This window comes from Schistocerca americana, chromosome 11 (genome assembly GCF_021461395.2).
Source record: "Schistocerca americana isolate TAMUIC-IGC-003095 chromosome 11, iqSchAmer2.1, whole genome shotgun sequence".
Lineage (NCBI taxonomy): Eukaryota > Metazoa > Arthropoda > Insecta > Orthoptera > Acrididae > Schistocerca > Schistocerca americana.
Window position 1 is genome coordinate 98,898,030 of NC_060129.1, and position 27,860 is coordinate 98,925,889.

The following is a 27,860-nucleotide window of genomic DNA, read 5'->3' on the forward strand; positions in this document are numbered from 1 at the left end:
CTGACCGCCACAGGCAAAAGCGACTCCCGCCGCTGAACACCACAGAACGCCGCTCAGTGCCCCAGCTGATTCTGGTCCTACACTACGCTGCTTGTGGCGTGGTGTCAGTGGTAGCCACAGATCTCAACCCAGGTTACATCGGTCTGTCTGAGATGGCTGGTGAACTTCTCAGCTCTCTGTTGTCTCCACCCCAACCCGTGGCTATACATTCTGCAGTCGTTGCCCTACAGCCAGATGCCAGTGTAATGTGTCGGTACGATGCTCTCAAGTCCCTCATGCCGATGATTCGTTTTTTTTACAGAGTAATTAAGATGCACGTTCTTTGGACTTTCTCTTTTGCGATTTGCGCTGAGCAATTCCAATAGCATTAGGAACAGAACAAACATCGTGTACACACATCATTCTCCATCTGTAGCAATGTCTTTTTTGTACTGAAAATAGGCTCGCATAAGAACAAAATGCCAAAAATCTGGCACGGGCATAAAAATAATGCAGTATTTTTCTTAAAGACGTTGTGTCTGCCATTAACTGTAACATTATTTGTTTTCACGACTACATTTTCGATCCTGTGCCCTTTATACAGCTATACAACAATAACCGAAAAGTGAGTGCAGATGGCATGTATAGAACGCCACTATCCTCCCATACATGAGGCAGTTATATTACAAAAAATGCTAAAAACAGCACATCACTTGCATCGGGCCACTGGAGGTGTCAAAATTTACGAATCTTCTGACGTGTGTATATCTCACTGTTGTCTCTGTATGTTGAGTCTCCTAACTGCGAGTGTACATCAACTTTAGGTGAGCGTAAAGATCATAGTTATGCCATAAGATAAATTTATTGTTACTGGTGTTAACTTCACTAACATGAATCCCCTCAAATCACTGTTCATGTTGTTTATACGACAACTGAGGCGGTTGGTGGGGAACATACTCACATGTCGTTTCTTCTTTGCCCTTAGCAGTGATTGTACATGCCACAGTAAACGTTTTATACCAGAGTATATTAATATCGTGTTTACATTTGTTAACAAAATTTGGCATTCTGTTTACGATACAAGCATTTGGTGTAAAGAAATAAGATAAGATATTTCTTTATTGTGATAGTGCGTAATAGTACATATGGTATCCATCGTCAAAGGCTTACAGTAGCTTGACTGCTCAAAAAAACATGGCAATAATAATTATATATATATATATATATATATATATAATTTCACATGTGTATTCTTTGTACCACATTAACATCACAAAGATATAAATCGCATTCACAACAACTTTCGTACATGAATTGATCCGGTGGACAAATAAAAAGAAAAAGGAGTACAAAAAAAGAGATAAAAACATGTGATGGGATACATGTCACACATTACAGAACATTATGTGTATCATCATGTAATTGTAAAATGTACTGTTAATATGTAAGGTACTGTACCAGTACCAATGTAGTCATACATTTCCATGGTCCTTAGAAAGTTTAGGCCGAGAATGGCTTTTTCAGCTACACTTGCAAAACACCTTATTCAATTTTTTACTGAATTACTAAAATATATTACTTATGTTAAAATAAATACATCCTAAATATAAAAACGTTTGTGAGTGGACATAATTCTTCCTCATTTCCATACATATCATACAACTCACGGCACGGGAAACGTCATAAAGACTACTCATATTAAAAAACCAGCATAGACACGATTCTGTGCAAATCGTTACGTCCTATGCTTGTCAGTAAGTCAAAGTCAAATAGTCAAACTATACATTCTCATTTATGTTACTTTGTATTATTAGCACATAAAACAGACTGGAATTTATCTCGATGTCTCTTATTTCTTAAATCTGTCCTATTGTTGGGGAAGCTGTGTGGGTGATTTTTGAAATAGTTGTATATTTCCACTTCTTCAGGTATTTTGATACTTCTACCAGTAGGTTAATTTTTATTACTGGATCTACGTTAGGTGATGGTACTCCTCTCTCTTTGCTTGATGTGCTCTTTAAATTTTCCGCTGGAATATGAGCTTTGTAACGTCCGGTCAAGGTGTCCGTGCTGTAACTCATACGATTACTGACATAGTGTTTTGATCTAGTTTCAAAAGGTAAATGCTACCTGCATACACTTTGTGGGGGCAGAAAGTGAAAGCTGTGCTTCTACAGAAATCTGATCCACTGGCTTGTTCACCAGTCCGTCGTCTCCCGTCTTGTGCAGAACTGCAGGCCCAGGCGGCTGTTTTCCGGGAACGACTCTCCAGCTACTGGCAGGACTTGGCGCAGCTGCTCTCACACGGCGCGACGCACGCCTCGCAGCTGTTGGTTCCCCTCGCATTCGAAAGTATGGTAAGTGGAGTTTTTTCCTCCTCTTATAAACTGTATTATACGTACAGGGGGTGAGAAAATGACACACACCACCTAGTCTGTTCTTGGGGAGTGTTTCCCAGTTTACCTTCTTCACACTGTAGCTATCTTTGGCTCTCCAGTTCTAATACTAACCATCTGGAAGAATTCTGAACCAACCTCTACTTCTGTGAGCCTTTTTGGGCTAAGATACAGGGATGCTAAGGTCGGAATGGTTAGAGATCGAAGAAAATCGTCTGTATCTTACTTTTCTCGTATTTGCTAGCTACTTCTTTTACAGATTCAGATAACTTTGCATCCAGTCCTGCTTTACAAGCTGAAGCATATTAGCTTCATATTTAGTGGAGAGTGGTCTAGAGTCTCAGTGTGGCATTTCAAGTCTCCATCAGCATTTTATCTTCCTAAGAATCTCTAATCCATATGGGAGGCCTATAAAAGTACTTATGCTCAACATGGAGGTTCGTCAACTTCAAATCTCGTAATGAACCTGTATACATACCACATAATTTATACAGTTCGTTACAACTGCTCAAACTCTTCCCACCTTAACATTCACGTGACCATTTCCCACGACTTCATGATCAGACGATAGCGCAGCTGACACTTGTGGCTCGACGCCATTGGTGGCCCCCTGTGCTCACCACTGCCAGCCAGCACGGCAATTCCCCAGCCGCCGCAGCCACAGAGGACGCGCGTCAATAACGAAAACCTGCGGTTAGGGTCCACCAGTTAGCGCGTGTTGCATCAGCGAGTGGCTTTGTTAAAGGCACTGTGCTACTACAGTCACAGGCGGAATATCTGGTGAATGCGTCAAGGCCAATGAAAATCTGTGCCAGACTAACGTGAAACCGGATGCTGCTTTCTGAGAGCATTCATCTTAGTCGTTAGCCTTTCTGCACGTGTCTCGTGGCCTAACTCGAACCATTATCGAGTTTGAATTCTCTGTCTATGATTCATGAACACTACCACCAGTGATTTTCACACTACCGAGAATAACAGCTATGTGGTCTTAACACATACACTGGACTCGCATTCGGGAGGACGACGGTTCAATCCCGTGTCCGGCCATTCTGATTTAGGGCACGGCCGACTTTCTTCCCCGTCCTTCCCTAATCCGATGAGACCGATGACCTCGCTGTCTGGTCTCCTTCCCCAAACAACCCAACCTTAACACATAGAATGGCCACTGTGCATTATGACTGTTTGGATTCTGACAGTAATATACATGGAAAGCAAAAGGACGCAGTATGATCTGTGTCTTTGTGTAAGTTTTTGTGGTGTATGTAGCAACGTGCCGGTCCCTAAAGTATCGTGTGAGCCTCATTTTGGATCCTTTGAGAAGAGAATTAGGCGATACCTGTTTTGTTGTTGTTGTTATGGTCTTCAGTCCTGAGACTGGTTTGATGCAGCTCTCCATGCTACTCTATCCAGTGCAAGCTTCTTCATCTCCCAGTACCTACTGCAACCTACATCCTTCTGAATCTGCTTAGTGTGTTCATCTCTTGGTCTCCCCCTACGATTTTTACCCTCCACGCTGCCCTCCAATACTAAATTGGTCATCCCTTGATGCCTCAGAACATATCCTACCAACCGATCCCTTCTTCTGGTTAAGTTGTGCCACAAACTTCTCTTCTCCCCAATCCTATTCAATACTTCCTCATTAGTTATGTGATCTACCCATCTAATCTTCAGCATTCTTCTGTAGCACCACATTTCGAAAGCTTCTATTCTTCTCTTGCCCAAACTATTTACCGTCCATGTTTCACTTCCATACATGGCTACACTCCATAGAAATACTTTCAGAAATGGCTTCCTGACACTTAAATCTATACTCGATGTTAACAAATTTCTCTTCTTCAAAAACGCTTTCCTTGCCATTGCCAGTCTACATTTTATATCCTCTCTACTTCGACCATCATCAGTTATTTTGCTCCCCAAATAGCAAAACTCCTTTACTACTTGAAGTGTCTCATTTCCTAATCTAATACCCTCAACATCACCCGACTTAATTGGACTACATTCCATTATCCTCGTTTTGCTTTTGTTGATGTTCATCTTATATCCTCCCTTCAAGACACCATCCATTCCGTTCAACTGCTCTTCCAAGTCCTTTGCTGTCTCTGACAGAATTACAATGTCATCGGCGAACCTCAACGTTTTTATTTCTTCTCCATGGATTTTAATACCTACTCCGAATTTTTCTTTTGTTTCCTTTACTGTTTGCTCAATATACAGATTGAATAACATCGGGGAGATGCTACAACCGTGTCTTACTCCCTTCTTAACCACTGCTTCCCTTTCATGTCCCTCGACCTGTTTTAGTGAACTGAAAAGGTTCTGGGTAGATTAAATCTTTTTCCTATAAATATTACGGATGTTTACTGGATGGTAATTTCAACGATTGACAGTAGCGGGTTCCGTATTTAAGAATGGTTTCTGCCGACATCGTATCATGTCCTGTCATTGCATCTTGTTTTCGTTACCATCATCTATGCATTTCACTGCAGCAAAGGCAATTTACCTGATACGTATCCAATATTTTGTAGAGTTACTACCTCATAGCTTGCGAGAACATTTAATGGATGACTTCTTTATTACATTAGCGGTGCAGCTACGCTTCGTTGATCATACACTGCACCTGCTTAGGAAAAGTGTAATTGCGAAAAGTTATTCCGTGAAACCAGTGTTGTACAGATAGTTTCGATTTAAAGACACACTTTGCTTTCTGAATGAAACTTAAGTCTTCAGACAGCTGCAGCAGTCCTGAGGTATTCGAATTCGAGATAATTCCTCTCGTGGCTCTTCACTACAGCCCTGCAGAGTAGTACGGCAAAGCGTGCTGTGGCCCAGGTAACGACGCAGCTTACGATTTTGACCCTGGTAACTGGGCTCTCACATAATACTGTGAACAAATATGTATGTATGTATGGTCAGAATAGTTCAAATGGCTCTGAGCACTATGGGACTTAACTTCTGAGGTCATCAGTCCCCTAGAACTTAGAACTACTTAAAGCTAACTAACCTAAGGACATAACACACATCCATGCCAGAGGCAGGATTCGAACCTGCGACCGTAGCAGTCGCGCGGTTCCAGACTGAAGCGTTTAGAACCGCTCGGCCACACCAGCCGGGATAGATTAGGTCTAGATGGCAGAAAGTGCAGTGGCGGCATGGCAAGGACGACGGATTCAACGTATTGGAGGGTGCAGATACAAAAGTGTGCACCACCTTCCAATTCACTGCTCCTGCACAACGAGGGAAATTCTGAATTTTATTTTTCGTTTTCTATACTGCTTATCGACGTACGGGTAAGAGTCGACTGCAGCCACGTGTCACCACTGCAGTGAGTTTGGGTTTGTCTCTGCGCTGCACCCCCTACTGTGTGGACTCGGCCCGTGTCGTTCGCTGGCCTCCCTCGCCCTGTGATGTTGTGACGCCCACAGCCGGGCTGGCAGAAGCACGGAGCGGCTCAGACCGCAAACGGGATGTTAGCTGCCCGCTGACCGCTAACCGCATGCTGTCACAGCGAGGACGTGACGCACGTCCCACACACACACACACGTAAACGCGTGCAGTATTCCTGGCGCACATCCGCAAAGCTCTACTTACGCAAATACGAATTGGAGGCGATAAATCGCGATCCCGTCTAGAACCGGTCGGCCATGTATGTATGTATGTAAATTTAAAAAATATTGTATTCGAAAAGGATTTCTTTTTTTGTCTGGCTCCTGCCATCAATATAAAACTGATAAAGGAGGTATTTCATTCAAAAAATATGAAAAAGATGAACAACTGTATTGTGAAAACAACTGAAGGCTTTTTAATTTCCATTTTTTCTCGTATTTGTTATATACGTAACAGTTTTGTTATTTCGTAATTGATTCATTACAATATACACATTCTTTTGTGAATAAGGTAATTTTTTAATTTCCAATGTCTATTAAACACTTATTAGCAACTCAGAGAAAGAGAGAGAGAAGTTTTCAGTGTGTACATACTTAGAACAGCAAAAGCAATGGCAGCTCAAAAACAATACACACACACACACACACACACACACTCACACACACACACGCACCACAAACATATAAAATACTTTCTTTACACGGATGCATATTTTACATGTTCCACACGAAGTATATACTCTGTCTCTCTCTCTCTCTCTCTCTCTCTCTCTCTCTCACACACACACACACACACACACACACACACACACACACACACACGCACACACACATGTACGGACGCAGTGTGCAATGAAACATGCATAATCTCAAACATGCAGTCAGAACTGTGACAAACAGTTCATCAAACTATTCCACACACACCCAGTCAAGTGGAACACCTTTTTATCTTTTTACTAACAAATAAACCCACCCAGACACATCAGTAAATAGTCTGGGTGCAGCAGATTTCCACACCTATGCCCCCCCATGAACCACTTGTGATCGTGATAGGACACCCCCGCTTCCAGCTGGAATTGCAGTATATACCTCAGTATATAACCTCAATCGAAAGGTCTCCTGATAAGCATTTGTGGTGCAGCGCCAATGCCCTAAAGGAGGCACCTGTTGAAGTCCCTGAACGTGAAAGTCTTTCAGGCTGTGCAAATCACCGTGTTTGTCATGCAGACTTGTGGGATAGTCCAGCTCTACCTCTAGGACATATCCCTCAACAGCATCAGCAGCCACTTATTTGATCTCTTTCCTCAGTCTGGTGATTTCCCCTTTGGACATCCATCAGAACCCTCCAAATGGTAGACGTTGTTGCATGGTTTGCCTGTAGAGACAGTTTACATCCAGGTAAAGGATGATACTGAAATCGTCAGACAACCTGTACTCCCCCTCGATTATTTGCAAGTTATTTGCCTTGGCATACCTGCGCACACATTGGCAAAGTCACTCGTGGACCGCATGTTCCAGGAAGACATGCATCTCAACGTTGGTCAAGAATTCGCTGCTGGCTTGTGTCTTTCTTAACATGGCATCCCACGAAATCTCAGCCATATGCTACAGAACTTCTCGAAGATGTTGCCGATCAGATGTACATTCGTGTTCATCATTTTACATGTTCTGATAAATCAGAGATGCCGAAGTCCTGCTGTTAATTCACCAAGTGCCCGTTCTTTCCATTCATTATGGAAATGGCTCTTAGTTTACTAGAGAATCCAGATATTCGTATGGAAAGACCCCTTCTCCGTCTCAAGTTGAAACTCTTGAAACTCTACATCATCGAGATAAGTGGCTCCCTTTGCTAAGAATATCTCCAGGACGCGTTGGTTCAGCAGATTTCTAAAGAGACGTGAGCATGAAGCGTTGTGAATCCAGGAAGCGGTGTGATCCTCTTTGAAGCGGCATGTATTTGTCAACGGTGTCAGCAATGACACTGATCTTATCATCCTACTACCCAGACTCGTCAAAGTACTGAACTAGAAAGTGAGCATCATTCTCACTTAAATTGTGGAAAAGATGGCTGTGTGCTGTGGCAGTTAGTACTTAAAGTTACGTGGGTTGTCAGCTGCACTCTGGTACTTCCCCTTTACGTGGCAACAGTCTCTACAGGGAGCTTCCTCACCTCTGTCCAATCACAGTCCCCAGATATAACGATCAGCTGCCTGCTTGTACAGTGCATCATTCTCGTTGACGTTGGTCATGAGGACGTTTTCACTATAAATGTTATAAACATCCCGTACCAGACTTTCAAGCTCAGTGAGCAGCCATGTCGCACTACTCCCTTGACATAAGATTTTAATTCTAGTGCACAGAACTTGATGGGTAGCCACATATCGTATGCATCATTTTGTGACAGTGATATGGGAGGCAGAGGCACCACGTTCACACTGTACCACAGGAGCTAGGAGGCGCTCTAAATCGACGTAAACGACGAAGGGACAGAAGTGTTGGTGAGAGGCATTCTTAAACTTCGAGAACCGTTTATCCTTGATAAGCATTTCCACACCTATTGTTTCCTGGCTCTAGCAGTCAATCAGGTGTCTTTCAAGATACATGCTCTTGGTAAACAACTTGAGACATCTACAGCAAAAATATCTTGCTCCTTTTTTGTTTTCATTTCAGAGGAACGTAGGTGGGACATGCATTTCATCCATACGTTGTGTTGCTTATCGCCTTCAGAGATTAGCAGCAGGTCAACACTTTTTGGATGTTTCTCAGCTAATATGGACAAGAAGAAGGGACCACCTAATGTACGCTTGACTTCTTTGTCGATGTGCCACACAGTGTGTTAATGTTTGTCTTCTCCTTATGGCTTTCCAACATATACGAGAAATTAGATCGTCAGTGGATATCTGCTGTTTGTTGTGTATCTGTATGCCCTGTATTTTTAGGGTAATTTCTATCGCTAGCAAGAAGCAACCATGGAAATCAATTTAAATTCCTCTCGTCATGATTCTGGGCATTAGGACATGCTTTTGGTTAGCAGTATATACTTTTGAAGATAGATGTAACTGGACCTGACAATAAGTTGATCAAAATCTTATGAACATAAATCAAGGCAGAGCATACAGCTGAGTGTCTTACAGGACCCCCTTTCCTGCACCTCAGAAAAGTGACTCAGTATGACCACTCTGGTATCGACTCACCCCATGATGTCAGGACAGCTCTCCCCCTAACTTGGACAATGCTCTTCCCCTCAACAACACGTCGAACTCCTAATAACTCTGCACACGAGAAGGAGAAAGAGACGCAGTTGATATGTATCTAAGGAAGGAGAAATAAAAATCCGTATACGTATAATAATAATAATAAATTCTGAGTACTTATACGTAAAACTGTTGTTGTGTTCATTACTGGAATACACTTCCAGCAACTCATCATCAGTGGGCATGTTTGTCATTAAGAGCATATCCCACAAGGGTACTAGAGGAGGTGTATGACGTCGGCAGGGGAATGTGTCTGAAAGAATATGAACAAACCCAAAAGAAAACACATGTGCAAAAGAACTAGTAGCTGGTGGTCGTATCAGAGCAAATGAAAAACAGGTATTCATTGGACAAATATATTATTCTAGAACTAGAGTGACAGTGACATACTAGACGGTGATTACATTTTCATGCAACTTGGGTGCGTAGATCCTGAGAAATCAGCACCCAGAACAACCATCTCTGGCCGTAATAACGGCCTTGATACGTCTGGGCATTGAGTCAAACAGAGCTTTGATGGCGTGTACAGGTACAGCTGCCCATGCAGCCTCAACACGATAGTACAGTTCATAAAGAGTAGTAACTGGCGTATTATGACGAGCCAATTGCTCGGCCACCATTGACCAGACGTTTTCAATTGGTGAGAGGTCTGGAGAATGTGCTGGCCAGGGCAGCAGTCCAACATTTTCTGTATCCAGAAAGGCCCGTACAGAACCTGCAACATGCGGTCGTGCATTATCCTGCTGAAATGTATGATTTCGCAGAGAGAGGGTAGAGCCACGGGTCGTAAGACATCTGCAATGTAACGTCCACTGTTCAAAGTGCCGTCATTGCGAACAAGAGGTGACCGAGACGTGTAACCAATGGCACCCCATACCATCACACCGGGTGATACGCCAGTATGGCGATGACGAATACACGGTTCCAATGTGCGTTCACCGCGATGTCGCCAAACACGGATGCGACCATCATGATGCTGTAAACAGAAACTGGATTCATCCGAAAAAATGACGTTTTGCCATTCGTGCACCCAGGTTCGTCGTTAAGTACACCATAGCAGGCGCTCCTGTCTGTGATGCAGCGTCAAGGGTAACCGCAGCCACGGTGTCCGATCTGATAGTCCATGCTGCTGCAAACGTCATCGAACTGTTCGTGCAGATGATTGTTGTCTTGCAAACGTCCCCATCTGGACATGGCTGCACGATCCATTACAGCCATACGGATAAGATGCCTGTCATCTCGGCCGGCCGCGGTGGCCGTGCGGTTCTGGCGCTGCAATCCGGAACCGCAGGACTGCTACGGTCGCAGGTTCGAATCCTGCTTCGGGCATGGGTGTGTGTGATGTCCTTAGGTTAGTTAGGTTTAAGTAGTTCTAGGGGACTTATGACCTAAGATGTTGAGTCCCATAGTGCTCAGAACTATTTGAACCATTTGAACCTGTCATCTCGACTGCTAGTGATACGAGACCGTTGGGATACAGCACGGCGTTCCGTATTACCTTCCTGAACCCACCGATTCCATATTCTGCTAACAGTCATTGGATCTCGACCAACGCGAGCAGCAGTTTCGCGATACGATAAACCGCAATCGCGATAGGCTACAATCAGACCTCTATGAAAGTCGGAAACGTGATGGTGCGCATTTCTCCTCCTTACACGAGGCGTCATAACAACGTTTCATCAGGCAACGCCAGCCAACTGCTGCTTGTGTATGAGAAGTCGGTTGGAAACTTTCCTCATGTCAGCACGTTGTAGGTGTCGCCACTGGCGCCAACATTGTGTGAATGCTCTGAAAAGCTAATCATTTGCATATCACAGCGTCTTCTTCCTGTCGGTTAAATTTCGCGTGTGTAGCACATCATCTTCGTGGTGTAGCAATTTTAATGGCCAGTAGTGTATAAACAAAAACACTATAGAAAATATGTATACTTGCTTTCATCCTCAGCCAAGGTGACCATGATGAATGACATCACACCGTCGTCGGTAAACAGTGACAACAGTGCGACGTCATCATTGTTATCCAACGTGCGTGGCCATGACTGCAGTCACCATCGTCGTCACGGATGCCGCACGAGCGCTTGACTCCGATATCAGGGCTGGCTGGCAGTCGGAGAGAGAGCAAGACTCGGTTCGCCCCCCGCAGGGCTGTTTACAAACCCCTTCAGCCACGCAGCGTGCGCTGATCAGCAATTCAAGTCGCAATCCATCACGCTTCTTCTCTCCCCACTGACGTTACTAACACATAGCGCATTTCGACACTGCCCAGCGTGTTGGTACACATTTGAACATGCCTCTCTCAACTTGCAACTGCTCTCATTACTTACGAAGCGTGGACGCAAGGCAGCACAAACGGGTTTATTTCTCGTAAGAAGAAGAACTTCCACATATTAAACGAGTGGGATTGTGCAGTGACAGAAATGCGCGAAATGGAATATGCTGGCTACAAGTAGCTGCTGATCGGTTACGTTTTGAGTGGCACATTGCAGAAACTTGGGAAATCATCTCGACAGTTCTCCAAAAAGAGTGTAGATGTCACCTGGTAAATAAACATAGCTGACAAAAGAACTGTAAAAAATGAGCACGGGAGTATCTAAATAAGTACAAAAATTTTATTAAGGAAATAATATTTGCACATATCTGCAACACAAGTAAATCCGTTTTTCTCTCCACCACCGTACACTTGCCTAAGGTGTCTGACTGACATACAGTTGAATGATTCCAAATTCAGGATGGCAGTGTTCTTGAAAATATCCCACATTCTTGCACCACCTCACGACCTTTGACGTGCATACGTGCATGACGCTCTCTCTGTGATCACAGTTTCGGAGTGATGTCAGCATATCCTCACAGGTCATTCCTGTATCGTGGCGGCTACTGCGATAGTGGAATCGAGTCAATCACGCTACTGTCTTCCAAGACATGTCACACCTCATTGTTCTGAGCAGCTGGGCAGAAGTGACAACTGTGTAGGAACTTGTCGAAACACAGACTGAGTCGATGTGTGTGACAACAGCTACACCTTTAATCATCTTTAAACATGAAGCGGCCGCACTCGTCGTGGAGGCCTCGCCCGTGAGCAACAATGTTGTACCAGGAGACAGGCAGCTTGGACCCTGGCAAGCAGGTGTTCAGCTGTATCTAAGGGTGTTTCGTACACCCACATCTTGGCATAACCTCAGAGAATGAAGTCGAGGGTTGTAAGATCCAACGCTCGCAATGGCCATGAGAGAGGACCCCACTTTCCAGTCCTACAATGAGAGTGAGTATTCTTCAGGTGCTTGGTGCTTGCAAACATTAACATCAAAGTGGAATGATCTTGGATAATGCCCTAAAATACCTTGACTGAGAATCTTTGCTGTTGGCCTCCGATATGGGTGGCGTGGGTGTTGTCCTCATTGTAGATCTGCCTGTTTGGTTTTTGAAAACAACATCACGGATGAATGAGGGCTCATCGACAAACAATACAAACTGTATGAAGTTGGACAGTACAGCGCTGTGAACGATACTGGATTGACACAAGCAGACATAGGGCTCAAAATCCGTTTGTCCCAGTGCTTGCACATTTCATCTTTGATTCCTCATTGTGCGCTGTACACAGCAACACACCTCACCATGAACACGACACAAGCTATCTGATGCAATGGACAGCTGACAGCAGGGTCAGTGGTGTGCTTGCGGCACAGGTTAATGCGCCACTGCGATGCTTGACTGCTACGAGCCTAGTTGTGTACAGTAGGTCCGTTTGGTGGTCAGGTGTGTACATTGTTTATCAGCTGCTACTGTTCGAGTGCACAACGGACACCCGAGATCTTTGCCAGAGTGTGAAGAACTGCAGGCATCATTGCAATACATGCATTCATTCAGACTGACAGTCGTTGCTTTGAAGAATTACTATGAGCTACATTGTTGTTAGGTGGTGTATGCTGTGTATGTCCTTAACACAATAAATATGCACTCTCGAGTATTGGTTCCCTACCTCAATATAATCTATTGTGGAACCACAGTCACCTGTTTCAGTGTGACCCAAAAGGGTTGGGGACTCCACGTACAGAGAACAATAGCAGTTCCGTCCCACTTCCCTCAGACACTCCCGACGGCACCCATGTCTGTGGTGAGCACTCACCTTCCAGAACAACATACTGGGTGATGCTAGGGTAGATAGAAGAAAGGAAAACAGAATGGGCAAGTGCGAGAGGGACTCAAGCACTAAGGGTTCTGTACAAGCTACCCATCCTGGGAATCGAGATTCCCAATGATTTTTGCCTATTATCGACACTTTGTAACTTTACTGGCAAGATACTGGTCCCAGGAATACCAAGATCGATTCAGAAATTCTATGTTATTTCCTCAGCCCAAACAAACAAGAACAAGCAAGCAGAGGACTTTAGTTTATGTATGTAGGGAGAGAAGATTTAATAACACATTTCTGTTTACGTACTAAATCATGAATACAACATACATTTTATGTCTGGATGCAGTAATGTTCGTATGTTATACTTTCAACAGGTCATGAATACAATGTATGTCCAAATCGAAAACGCCATTTTTATGTGATATAATTAAAAGTTAACAAGTTTCAGATTTTTTGCTTTACTTGTACCGGAAAACTTATTTGTTGCCAAATCTTATGATTCCAAGTCAATGGAAGGCACCCTATAGGTCTCGATGAGTGAGTTTTCGATTATCAAAACACGAGACATAAACGGCCGTATCTGTTGACTGGAGTGAGTTATAAGCTTACAGTTTTTACGCCGCGAGGGGTCGATATACCTTTGTATGTCACATAATTTGAACATGATACCCAGAACTGATCCAGAGAAAAAGATTCCCAACAGATGGACAGACAAATAGACAGACTGATAAAAAATAATACGAAAAGTATTTTCTAGAGTTATATAGTTACCAATTATGGAGTTTAAGATTTTTTCCTTTATTTGCACTGTGAAATCTGGCTTTTTCCAAAATGTCATGATTCTAAATCAACAGGGAGCACCTTATAGATTTTTGTGAGTGACTTTTCAAGTATGAAAATGTGTAATTAAATGGCCATATCTTTACTGCATTGACTTAGAAGCCTACAATTTGTACAACGCCAAAGGAGCATAGGCCTTAATATGTGACATAAATGTGAACTTCGTACCCGAAAATGGTCCAGAAAGAATGATCTTAACACTCGGACAGTCAATACATTCCTTCAAATCTGCAATATTCGAGGCGTGTTCAGATACAGACGACATCGTGTTAGATGACGAGCAACAAACGCAAATTTTCGGCAAAAGCGATCAGCCAGGCAACAGACTAACGCTACAACATTTTGAGTGAAACTGACATTTCGTGTGTGCACAATTAACTGAGATAATGTTTCAGATATGGAGCGGCTGATGTCTATCGTTGAGTTTGTAGAAGGTCATAACATGTGTTCAGGTTTCTCACAGCGTTGGTAACAAGCAGGATTTTGACGGATTTGTCAACAGTCTGGCCATTCTATTTTCGAAAATCGTTTAAAAGTTTGAATAGAATCTCCTCAGAGGTCCAGCCACGCCATGTGGCTTTACAGTAGGAACTCGACGCTGCTGGCAGCTCCAGAACATTTCAGTTGGATACATCGTCATGGGAGTATACATTCATACATTCAGACGTCTGTAATGTAAGCTACCAAGAAATATCTGCACCTCTCTTATCTGATGTCACAGTTTGAGAAATGTATTTATTTAATAAAACCCCACTAGGCATCTGCTGTGCATTAATGTTTTTATGCCCGTACAAAACTGAATGTACTATACTCATGCGCTGGCAGTAATTTCAGTGTCATGTAATAGTGCTACCTGTAACTACACTCCTGGAAATTGAAATAAGAACACCGTGAATTCATTGTCCCAGGAAGGGGAAACTTTATTGACACATTCCTGGGGTCAGATACATCACATGATCACACTGACAGAACCACAGGCACATAGACACAGGCAACAGAGCATGCACAATGTCGGCACTAGTACAGTGTATATCCACCTTTCGCAGCAATGCAGGCTGCTATTCTCCCATGGAGACGATCGTAGAGATGCTGGATGTAGTCCTGTGGAACGGCTTGCCATGCCATTTCCACCTGGCGCCTCAGTTGGACCAGCGTTCGTGCTGGACGTGCAGACCGCGTGAGACGACGCTTCATCCAGTCCCAAACAAGCTCAATGGGGGACAGATCCGGAGATCTTGCTGGCCAGGGTAGTTGACTTACACCTTCTAGAGCACGTTGGGTGGCACGGGATACATGCGGACGTGCATTGTCCTGTTGGAACAGCAAGTTCCCTTACCGGTCTAGGAATGGTAGAACGATGGGTTCGATGACGGTTTGGATGTACCGTGCACTATTCAGTGTCCCCTCGACGATCACCAGTGGTGTACGGCCAGTGTAGGAGATCGCTCCCCACACCATGATGTCGGGTGTTGGCCCTGTGTGCCTCGGTCGTATGCATCCTGATTGTGGCGCTCACCTGCACGGCGCCAAACACGCATACGACCATCATTGGCACCAAGGCAGAAGCGACTCTCATCGCTGAAGACGACACGTCTCCATTCGTCCCTCCATTCACGCCTGTCGCGACACCACTGGAGGCGGGCTGCACGATGTTGGGGCGTGAGCGGAAGACGGCCTAACGGTGTGCGGGACCGTAGCCCAGCTTCATGGAGACGGTTGCGAATGGTCCTCGCCGATACCCCAGGAGCAACAGTGTCCCTGATTTGCTGGGAAGTGGCGGTGCGGTCCCCTACGGCACTGCGTAGGATCCTACGCTCTTGGCGTGCACCCGTGCGTCGCTGCGGTCCGGTCCCAGGTCGACGGGCACGTGCACCTTCCGCCGACCACTGGCGACAACATCGATGTACTGTGGAGACCTCACGCCCCACGTGTTGAGCAATTCGGCGGTACGTCCACCCGGCCTCCCGCATGCCCACTATACGCCCTCGCTCAAAGTCCGTCAACTGCACATACGGTTCACGTCCACGCTGTCGCGGCATGCTATCAGTGTTAAAGACTGCGATGGAGCTCCGTATGCCACGGCAAACTGGCTGACACTGACGGCGGCGGTGCACAAATGCTGCGCAGCTAGCGCCATTCGACGGCCAACACTGCGGTTCCTGGTGTGTCCGCTGTGCCGTGCGTGTGATCATTGCTTGTACAGCCCTGTCGCAGTGTCCGGAGCAAGTATGGGGGGTCTGACACACCGGTGTCAATGTGTTCTTTTTTCCATTTCCAGGAGTGTATATTAAGACAGGCTGCTGCTTGTGGATGTTATGAAAGTAATTTGAACATTTTTCTGTGTGTCTCAGGGTAACAACGCAAGTGATCAGCAACTCCACGGTTGGATTAAGGACATGGAACGTGTGAAAGACATGCTGCGCACGAAATTAACCGGATGGTTACAGGACTTGCAATTCGCCAGCAAACAGGTGGAGCACTACGAGGTGGAAGAAGACAAGGACAGGCCAGGGCACGTGATACTCAGGTATAAACCAGTGTACACTCAAATGTCTGTCGTACTCACTATGGTTTATTGGAGTTTATCTCACTTTTATCCATGGAAGTATTCATTAAAGTTATAGAAAACACAGGGATCATTTAATTCAGAATGGAGTAAAGAACTATCACTAATAGGCAGTAGTGAAGCACATGGTTACAGAAACTCGTGATTTACAAAATTTTTTGACTTCGCTTAGCCTTCGATTTTTTGATTCGTATTGTGTCTTAAAATGTGCCACGTATTACGTAACAGACCAGCGGAGAAAACTGACGCAATTAACGATGTTACTGCATTTACTAGAGAAAGTATTGATGGTTACAGATACTTCCGAACTTTTCATAATTTGTGGAGACAATGATGAGCAACCTGACACGAAAAGTGATCGTGTCCTCACCTTATTCGGGACAACAACAACAACAAAAAACTTCGGGAGTAGTTACGGTAATACCGTGTAGTAGCGACTCTAGTCCAGATACTGGCATCCAGTCCGTGAGGAAAAAAGGCCACAAGTCATGTTCATCTCAGTAGATGGAGGAAAAATCGAAGCGGCGATGGGGGAAGATGGAAAGACGTCAGCAGAGGAGAGGATTCGGATAGCCATCGTTCTTATATTCTGTCCGGTGGTTGGTGTTTAAATCAGTCCGTAGCACAGAGCGTAAATGCTGGAGGTTGCGAGCGGGAGGAAAGCGGAATAGTCTCTCGAGTGGTTGACATATGGGGCCGTGGAATGAAGTAGTGTCGGAAATATGTTGGCACTATGGAGGGTGACCAGGTGGCTTCCTATGTGGGAATGGGTAAGCTACCAGCAGGCACCACAGGTCTTGTGGCGGTGTTGTTGGACTCTTTCAGGTGGTTTATTGTCGGATAGCTATGGAGGTGGAGAACATGAATTACGATGGACAGTTAGACTCAGTCGTGATTACTATCAATAGGATGAAAGACTTCTGCAGTTATATCTTAAGAGGCCGGTAGGGGAGTCACTTTGGGATGAGTGTGTCTGGTAAATGGACTAGGTCTTCTGAAACGAAGGTGATCATCCGACATCCACAGTTAAGTTCATCATGAGAATTGATGTGGGTAAACAGCTGTGGAGAAGCAGTGGTCAGTGTGAGGAACGAAATTATGTGCTATAGGATGGCTCGGGCAGAGACAGGCAGTAGCACAGATCATGGTCAGGGTGGTAAAATACATACTCGGGATAAAGTATTATGCATGATGATTGAACATGATTTGTAGCCACCTGGAGCTGTTTTTGAGGAACGGTATTGTTACTCCACAATGTTTATTGTATGGGGATTTTTGGTTTTCTACTCCACAGCTGTCATCAGAACTGTGAGTGGGTTTCCGGTTCACTGTGTACGGACACATACAGATAGTGTGACGGGATAAAAGTATCGATATTGTGTCAGGCGGTGGGAATGAAGGTAACAGAGGTTGGGAAGGTGAACTGAAAATCGGAGATGGGTAGATTTCAAGACAGGGATGCACTACACAAAGGAAGCAGCTAATCGGATAGCAGAGTACTTGTGGAGTGCACGTGGGGTGTTTCAGACTGGCCAGTAGTTTGAGGTACTCTCATGAACACTCGCCACTTGGTACACATTTAGGGAAATCAGATAGCTTTCAGAGTAAAGTCAGTTCGACTCTGAAACTTTCATCAGTCAACTGTCGAAGTATTTGTGACATAGTTCCCAAATTTACTCTCCTCCATGAACGTTCTCAGCCTCAATTTATTCTTGAATTGAGAGCTGGCTAAGACCCAAAGTAAAAAACTCTGAGATATTTAGCGAGTCTTGGAATGTTTATCGGAAAGACATATTCGACGCCGTAGGAGGGGAAGCGTTCATTGCAGTTGACAAAAAATATTCTCTTTACTGAGGTTGAATTTGAGTGCTATAGTGAAGTTACGTGGTCGCACATAACAGGACTAGGTGAAACCATATCAGTTGTTGGATGTTTTTACCACCCACCCAACTCCGCTGGGACAGATGTGGAGCCATTCAAAGAAGGTAAATAGTCAGCATTGCATAAATATCCCGATCATGTGACACTAGCTGGCGGTGACCTTAACCTACCGAGTATAGACTGGGACGTCTATGGATTCACTGCAGGTCGTGCACACAGACAGTCTTGTGAAGGACTTTTGAACACGTTTTCCGAAAACTGTGTTGAGCAGCTAGTTCGTCAGCCAGCACAAACAGGCAGCACCTTATCGATGGCGTCAGCATAGTGATGGGGATTAGTGATCATGATGTTATCATAGCGACTATGGTTACGAAAGTCAGTAAATCAGTCGAGAAGGCTAGGAGAGTTGATATGCAGTTGTCAGCGTCTCACTTAGACAATAAAACATAATCATTTAATTCCAGAATTATGGCCATAGAGGAATTATGGCTAAAGTTTAAAGAGACTGTAAATCGTGATCCGGAAAAGTATGCGCCTACTAAGTGGATCAAGGGCGGAAAAGACTCATCGTGCTTTAATAACAAAATTCGGAAAATGCTGAAGAACGAAAGGCTGTTACATTCTCGGTTCAAAAGAGAACGCGCAAATGAGGACAGCAAGATTAGTAGAGATTCGTGCGCCTGTGAAAAGATCTGTGCGCGAAGCACAGCTACCATCGGAGAACCGGAAAAAGTTTTGGTCCTCTGCAAAATCGTTAAGCGGATGTAACGCTTCTATTCAGTCACACGTTGACCAGTCTGCTTTGGCGCTAGAATATTCCAAAAGGAAGGCCGAAGTTAAAAATTCCTCGTTTAAGAAATCGTTCACGCAGGAGAATGGTACAAACGTGCCGTCGTTTGACCATTGCACAGAGTCCCGTGTGGAAATCATAGTAATGAGTACCGCTGGCGTAGAGAAACAGCTGAAACAGCTGAAAATAAATAAGTGGCAATGCCTAGATGGAAAGCCAGTTTGGTTTTACAATGAGTAGTGTGCGGCACTGGCCCCTTACTTAGCTTGCATTTACCGCGAATCTTGCTATCAGCGCTAAGAACCAAGCGAGTGGAAAAAAGTGCAAGTGACTGTAGTGTATAAGAAAGGTAAAAGAACGGACCCACAAAATTGCAGACCAATATCCTAACACCTGTTTCCTGCAGAATCCTTGAACATAATCTCAGTTCTAACATAATCAACTTTCTTCAGACTCAGGAGCTTATGTGCACAAATCAACACAGTTTTGGTAAATATCGCTTCTGGAAAACTCACGTTTTCATTTTCTCGCATGATGCACTGAGAGCTATGGATGAAGGGCAACAGGCAGATTCCATATTTCTAGATTTCTCGAAAACATTTGACACGGTGTCCCATTGTGGGGTGCTAACGCAAGGACGAGCATATGGAATAACTACACAGATATGTGTGTGGCTCAAAGATTTCTTAAGTAATGGTATGTTTTCGTCGTCGGCGAGTGTTCATCAGAGACAAGGGTATCATCAGCAGTGCCCCATGGAAGTGTGATAGGACTTCAGTTGTCCTCTGTATAATAAATGACTTGGCGGAGAAGGTGGGCAGCAGTCTGCGGTTGCTGGCTGATGATGCCATGGTGTACTGTAAGGCGTCGAAATTGAGTGACTGCAGGTTGACACAAGATGACCTCGACAAAATTTGTAGTTGGTGTGATGAATGGCATGTGGCTCTTGCTGTAGAAGAAAGCGGATGAGTAGCAAAAACGAACCCATAATATCCGGATACGGCATTCGAAGTGTCCTGCTTACCACAGTCGCTTCGTTTAAATATCTGGGCGTAATGTTGTGAAGCGAGATGAAATGGAATAAACATGTGAGGATTCTGGTAGGGAAGGGGAACGGTCGACATCGGTTTATTGGGAGAGTTTTGTGAAAGTGTGGTTCGTGTGTGAGGGAGACCCCGTATGGGACGCTAGAGCGACTTCTTGTTCAGCATTGCTCGAGTGCTTGGGATCTGCACCGGGTCGGATTGAAAGAAGGCATCGAAACAATTCAGGGGGAGCAGGTAGATTTCTTACCGGAGTTTCGATCAGCATGTAAGTGTTACGTATGTGCTTCTGGAGCTCAGCAGGGAAGAAGACACTCATTTCGAAGAAAACAACTGAGGAAGTGCAGAGAAACGGCACTTGAACCTGGCTGCAAAATGATCGTAATGACACCAGCATACATTTCTGGTAGGGACCACGAAGACAAGATACGAGGAATTACAGCTCCTAAGGAGGCATATCACAGGCGTCTGTCCCTCGCTCTGTCAGCGAGCGGAACAGGAAAGGAAACGACCAGTTGTGGAACAGGGTACCCTCCGCCACGCACCGCACGGAGGCTTGCGGATTATGTATGTAGATGTAGATACAAAGGACGATATTTGAGAGGAATTATTGGTTTCATGTTCGTAAATTTAGTGAAAACACTTTTGGCTTGGTTTCATTTGGAATCGTGAGGTTTTATCTATTATATTTCATTTGTTTGGTCTTATGACTGCATGCATGAGGGTTGTGGTGTAATAGGTGGCCCCAGTTGGGAGTAGATAGGGACATTGACAGGGGTTTATGACGGCGGTGACGAAACTACAGTGGTGGTGGATGTGGTTGGAACTTCTGGCTCCGGCAGTGGTGGGGGCGATGGGGCGGGCCGCGGTTTGGGGCTGGCGACGGTGTTGGCGACAGAGGCAGCGACGCTGCTGGAGAGGGAGTCGACGGTGGCGCAGGTGGCGGCGACGGTGATGGAGCATTTGACGGAGGCAGTGGCGGAGGAGCTGCCAGACTACGGCTCTCTGTGAGTGGTGAAGCAGTGAAGACGACGAGGAAGGGTTGGAGATGATCGGCGAAGCACCACTGGGAGAGTCCAGGTGAGAGCTGAGGTGCTGGCGAAGTATAGTAGGGCGTGTCAATAAAACCTAGGATATACTTCGTAATGGAAAGTTTGAGAGGACGTTTTGAGATTAACATGAGTAAAACGAGTCAGAGAATATACTGCACCCGAGAACATGCTCAACGTGAGTAAAAAGGTGAGGGATGTTGCTTAAGACAAAGAATGATCTCCGATTACGTATGAATAAAACTAGAGGAGCTTCTCACTATCGGAAAACACTGAAACGATCTCTTTAGCATTCTTTGAGCTGAGTAAGTTCTGTTAAGGTTAAGTTTTACATACTTTTTGACAGTAATGGCAGAATTCATGCTGCTTCGAAGGCAATAATAGATATATGTAGCCCAACAAAATGCTGAACAGAGACACTGTAGAAGTTTATATGGGTTTCACAATTACTTGCCTGGTGAACTTCCCTCCAGAAAATCACCAAAGAAGAGGGGACGACCTTCAAAAGAAGTTAAAATTAAAACATTCTTGCTACTTTTTAGTAGACCTAAGATTTCAGACTAACGTACGAGAAAACTTCGGTGTAGGCCTACACCAAACAACTGACACTTCCAGATGTTCACCATGGTAACCAAAATTATCTCGTGTTAGAGAACTCTGACAGAGTTCCGGCTTGGAGTAGATAAAAAGTCATGTAATCTTAAGATTGGGTTCGCATAATGTTCGCCTAACTTCTATAACTGAAAAGTTTTCCCCATGTTGTAAATTCGGTAACATCTCAAGAAAATGCATTTTCGTAAGCTGTACGTAGTTGTCTTAATGATTTGTTGCCGCACATAAAATAAACAAAATGAAACGTAGTGCAACTCTGCCTGAACACACTGATGCCGGTTCCAGACATGTCGCCCGTTTGAGCGAGCTGAATGAAACGTGACACTGGGCGTGCTTTCTGTGTCGGACACGGCAGACCACACACACCGAGAACTGAGCAGGGAGCAGAGGTAGTGAGAAAAAGGAACACTCTCGTCAGAGATTATGGCTTCGAATGTTTTGCTCGTAAGAGCTTTCTCAGAAAATCTTCTCCAGAGAACGTCGTCTTGTTTACCTTCTGTTGGATGTCAGTACAAAGGCGATAACCTAAGACGCATGAGGGGTCACAGAGCTCCAGCGGCAGTGGTGCAGCTTAGGTACCGCCCTCCTAGTCCAGGCAGCGCACCATTTCGTGTCTCTTCTGTAGTTCACGTATCGCCATTTACAGTCGGTCATTTCTAAATTCCTCCAACCCACTTCATTACTGGACTCGCATGATACCTTCAGTAATGGCTCCAGCACTACAGGCCAAAGCCGCCTATATCTCACTGACCCTGCCTCTGTACCCTAATTGTCGACGATTGCTGTCCGTGGCAGCGGTCTGCCCCGTTTGGCGACACTCCAGCTCCATGTGGCGAGTATTTATTGCGTCCTCTGTTGATTTGCCACTTAGTGTTGCAACGCACTTGCTCCTAAACTGAATATGGCAGTCCGTGTTGTATCATTATAGCTGTGTAGTACATTCGCAACTGTCCAGAAGTTTCGAAATTTTCTTTAGAGATTGTTTCAGTGGATATTGTTTGTCCACTTCCTTTTTTGCATTTAAATCCGTTCTTTCGCTGCCTTATGGAATGAACGGCTCCATTACGTTAAAAATAGCCCTTTCCCGAAATTCTTCCCCAACCAAATCTCCGTATAATGATTATTCAGATCATTGTCAGTGTGCACGTACATCCTCCATCTGGGGCGTAGAAATGATGATTTTCAACACGGCACGGGTTCTGAGTCCCAGCTTGTCAGTGGAGTAGGTGTGGTACTGTAGCTCCAAGCAGAATAGCGTGCTGGTGTACGTCACGTGGAAATGATTTGCCAGCCTTAGCACCATGGCACCACATGTCTTATGGGAGGGACTGCTTTCCGGTCAAACTGGGGACCCAGACATCACACGGAACTCATTATGATGCAGCTTCATGCTTTAATTGACTACGTCGTTGTCAAGTAACAGTGATAACCAAGGACCATACTACAAGGAGTACAGGGAGTACGGATTGTCCTGCATTGTATCTGTCAGTATGGAAACTTTCCATCGTTAATGGGCTATAGGGAACGCGGTCGTAGATTAATCAGGAAAAAATTGTCTCACTCCCGATTCTGAGGGCTCCATTCTCATCACAACATGTACCTGACACAGATGCATCGAATCGATGTACGCAACACTGATCTTAGGACAAAGTTTTACGGCCAACAATTTCTGTATGATAATTTCCACTGCCAAACGAGAGACCTGCACCAACCAATCACGAAGCGAGACCGAGCGAATGCTTCAGAGCCAAGTAAACAAACATTTTTATGCAATAGTGAAGCGTCATTTTGTCAAGTTTTACGTCAGGAGACATGTACTTCTGCACGTCAAGCATAGCAGTGTGAGATGGTGGGATGCACACTGCCGGATGTAAGCAGAAACATTATAAAAATGCCACAACTGATAAGGGTATAATGAGTAAAACGAAAGACCTATTGTGAAATAAAAACGCATGTTTGGTATTTGCAAAGACGGATTTGAAATAGTTTAAGTCATCGTATCACGCTGTCCTTAGCCGTTGGATTAGCTGATAGGGACTGAGTAAGTGGACCTGCTTGACGGTACACTCACGTTTGTCCATTGAACTCATCTACCTGTGGGAGTTCTACTTTCAGCTGTCATACAGTCTTTGCGGAAAATTTTCGCAGATGTCACATCACCTATGCAGATACGAAACTCCTTGGCAGGTCGGATCCCCGACGTTTCAAGTGACTGCACTCTCTACTGCAGAGTGAGAATTCGTCGAGGAAGAAACTCCCGAGGCCTCTGGTCACTGCAGTGCCCATCCTTTCGGGAGCGCTGGTCCCGCCAGCCGTGCAGGGGAGCTTCTGTGACGGCTGGAAGGCAGCGGGTGACGTACTGGCGGAAGTACGAGGTGCATTCAAGTTCTAAGGCCTCCGATTTTTTTTCTCCGGACTGGGAAGTGATAGAAACATGCGAATTGTTTTAAAATGAGGCCGCGTTCATTGTCAATACGTCCCAGAGATGGCAGCACCGTACGGCAGATAGAATTTTACCACCAGCGGCGAGAATGAGAACTGTTTTAAATACTAACAATGGCGACGTTTTCCGTACTTGAACAGCGTGCAATCATTCGTTTTCTGAATTTGCGTGGTGTGAAACCAATTGAAATTCATCGACAGTTGAAGGAGACATGTGGTGATGGAGTTATTGATGTGTCGAAAGTGCGTTCGTGGATGCGACAGATTGATGAAGACAGAACATCGTGTGACAACAAACTGAAACTACCTCGGGCTGGCACAAGGCGGTCTGACGACACGATCGAGAAAGTGGAGAGAATTGATTTGGGGGATCGCCGAATGACTGTTGAACAGATCGCCTCCAGAGTTGGCATTTCTGTGGGTTCTGCGCACACAATCCTGCATGCCGACCTGAAAATGCGAAAAGTGTCATCCAGGTGGGTGCCACGAATGCTGACGGACGACCACACAGCTGCCCGTGTGTGGCCGCACGAATGGGACTTTCTTTTCGTCGGTTGTGACAATGGATGAGACGTGGATGCCATTTTTCAATCCAGAAACAAAGAGCCAGTCAGCTCAATGGAAGCACACAGATTCACCTCCACCAAAAAAATTCCGGGTAACCGCCAGTGCTGAAAAAATGATGGTGTCCATGTTCTGGGACAGCGAGGGCGTAATCCTTACCCATTGCGTTCCAAAGGGCACTACTGTAACAGGTGCATCCTACGAAAATGTTTTGAAGAACAAATTCCTTCCTGCACTGCAACAAAAACGTCCGGGAAGGGCTGCGCGTGTGCTGTTTCACCAAGACTACGCACCCGCACATCGAGCTAACGTTACACAACAGTTTCTTCGTGATAACAACTTTGAAGTGATTCCTCATACTCCCTACTCACCTGACCTGGCTCCTAGTGACTTTTGGCTTTTTCCAACAATGAAAGACACTCTCCGTGGCCGCACATTCACCAGCCGTGCTGCTATTGCCTCAGCGATTTTCCAGTGGTCAAAGCAGACTCCTAAAGAAGCCTTCGCCGCTGCCATGGAATCATGGCGTCAGCGTTGTGAAAAATGTGTACGTCTGCAGGACGATTACGTCGAGAAGTAACGCCAGTTTCATCGATTTCGGGTTAGTAGTTAATTAGAAAAAAAGTCGGAGGCCTTAGAACTTGAATGCACCTCGCAAGGCTGTGACGGCGGCGCTCGGTTCGTGCCTGGCTAGCTCTATGTCTATTTTTTTAGGGACGTCATATTCGCCATTGATAATAAAAATTGTTTTACAATTGCAGTTTCGGCCTTTTGAGCCATTTTCAAGTGGTAATGTGGAAGATTTTCCTTCAGCTCATGACAGATATGTCTACATGTCAGCGTCTAAAATCATCTATAACAAATTTGAACAAGTCATTCATATCCTTAACATAAATATCACATGTTCACTCTCTTGCAATGCATACGAAATTCTTCTTTAAAGAAAAGAGGTATTCTGCGGGAAGCGCTGCAGTTCTGCTGTTTGATGTGTCTGAAACCAGTTAAAACGATATAGCAGCACAGAACGGAGTGGACGACCTGCAAGAAATAGTTACAATCGGTGTCTCACTCAAGTGCTCTGAAATCTAAAGATGAAATCTCGATGCACTAAAATGCTAAAAAGACCAATGGATTTGCGATTGTTTGCTGTGTTACAATGCATCCTTTAAAGAATGAAAAAGTTCCAGATTTGTGTCCCAGTCTGGCACACAGTACTCATCTGCCAGGAAGTTTCTAATCCACTGTTGAGTGGAAATCCGTTCTGAATACTTGTACGTTCTTGCATAAACTATACACGCTAGCTTTTTAACTTTTAACCTCGCACTTTGTGTGCTACAGGCGGCCGCTGTTGAGTGAACGCCTGCTGCGCTATCAGCCGTGGAGCCCCTCCTTTGACGACGACTTCAGTGCGCTGTGCAAGGAGCGGCGGCCAGAGGCGTCGCAAATGTTCAGCCTCGCTGACGAACTGTACGCCCTCCATCGTGTCTACTGGTCCACTACAGCTGAGTACATCGATACATTATACGAAGATGATTTCAAGATTGTAGGTAAGTTTAATACTGGGGCCCGGCCACTTCACGGTTATGCGCTGACAACTGTTCAGTTGTTCGAGGAATGAGATTCAAATATCCTTCTGAATATGTAGTTTTAGCTCTTGCGTGATTTTGCACGCCACGTATGATCTCTGGTGCTCATTCCAAAGTCAGTTTTTAGATTCCTCGGCAACTCTTCGTCTGGATCTGTGACAAGCTAACTACTTCATTTCGATGTATTATTGACTTCTTCATTATGGAAGGACTAAGAAAAGACTACGTACACAAAATTTTGGAGCGTTTAGAGAAGATTAAAAATAACAAAGTTTATGTGACACAAAGGTCATAGGTGTACCCTCCACCTGCTCGTGGCCCATGAAGGTTTCGACGCCAGCGATGTAGAGAGGCTGTGTGATGTTTTGGAGACGTTACTCAAGTGCCAGCTGGGTGCTAATGATTGTGCAACACACTCGAAACAAGTGGGTGTCTCTCAAATAATGTTTGGAGCCTCTGCCTAACAGGCAACCACCTCACCTGGGGTGTCTGCCAGTGTCTGGTACACTGAACAACTCGTCTCCCTCCCGTAGGAGGCACGCAACACCTTTGAAACAGTGCCCAACCCACAGCACTTTGAACACCGTCTCTGAACGCCAGTGCAGATAAGACCTTCATACCTGTGCGACACGTGCCTCATATAAAAAAGTGTTCCTTTTTATCTTCTATAAACACTCTAAAATTCTGTACATGTAGTTTTTTCAGACCTAGTGTAAGGCTTGTTTTAAAAATGGCGAATGGTTTCTGCAACTTAACGTCTACAGACAAGCTAATGTTTTGTCAATACTGTAACTGGTATAGTGTTCTACATTTCTCATGTATGATCCTGGCATGATACTGTTCGTATTTACTAATTTCCTTTGACGAATAATATTTGGATTTGTAACTGAACAGTTAATTGTACGAAATACACAGTTAATATTATCCTTAGAAGTGTTAATACTATGAACTGTAGTAGGACTGAGGAAACACTGCATTTTCAGCTATCGCGCCTGTCTGCTAAACAACTCTATTTGTTCGAATCGCTATATTCTTTAAATTTATTATTTTATTCCCGTTGCTGGACTTTATCTCTTACTCGGTCATCTATCTATCGTGCACCAGACATGAAACGAGTTGTAATCGTTTAATTCTCTCTTTGTAACTGTCTGATAGCTTCTTCTTCGGTAGGGAGTAATTCCATTTAAATGAGAGGAAGGGAGGACAGTGGGCTTGTGCTCTCTCAGCGGAAAAATTATTTATGCCAGCCGTTGTCACTCTTGACCGCTTCAGGCAATCGAACTTGCATGGTTTTCATTGGTAGTAAGCCGACTAATTAAGAAACTAAGGTGGTCGAAAAGGGTT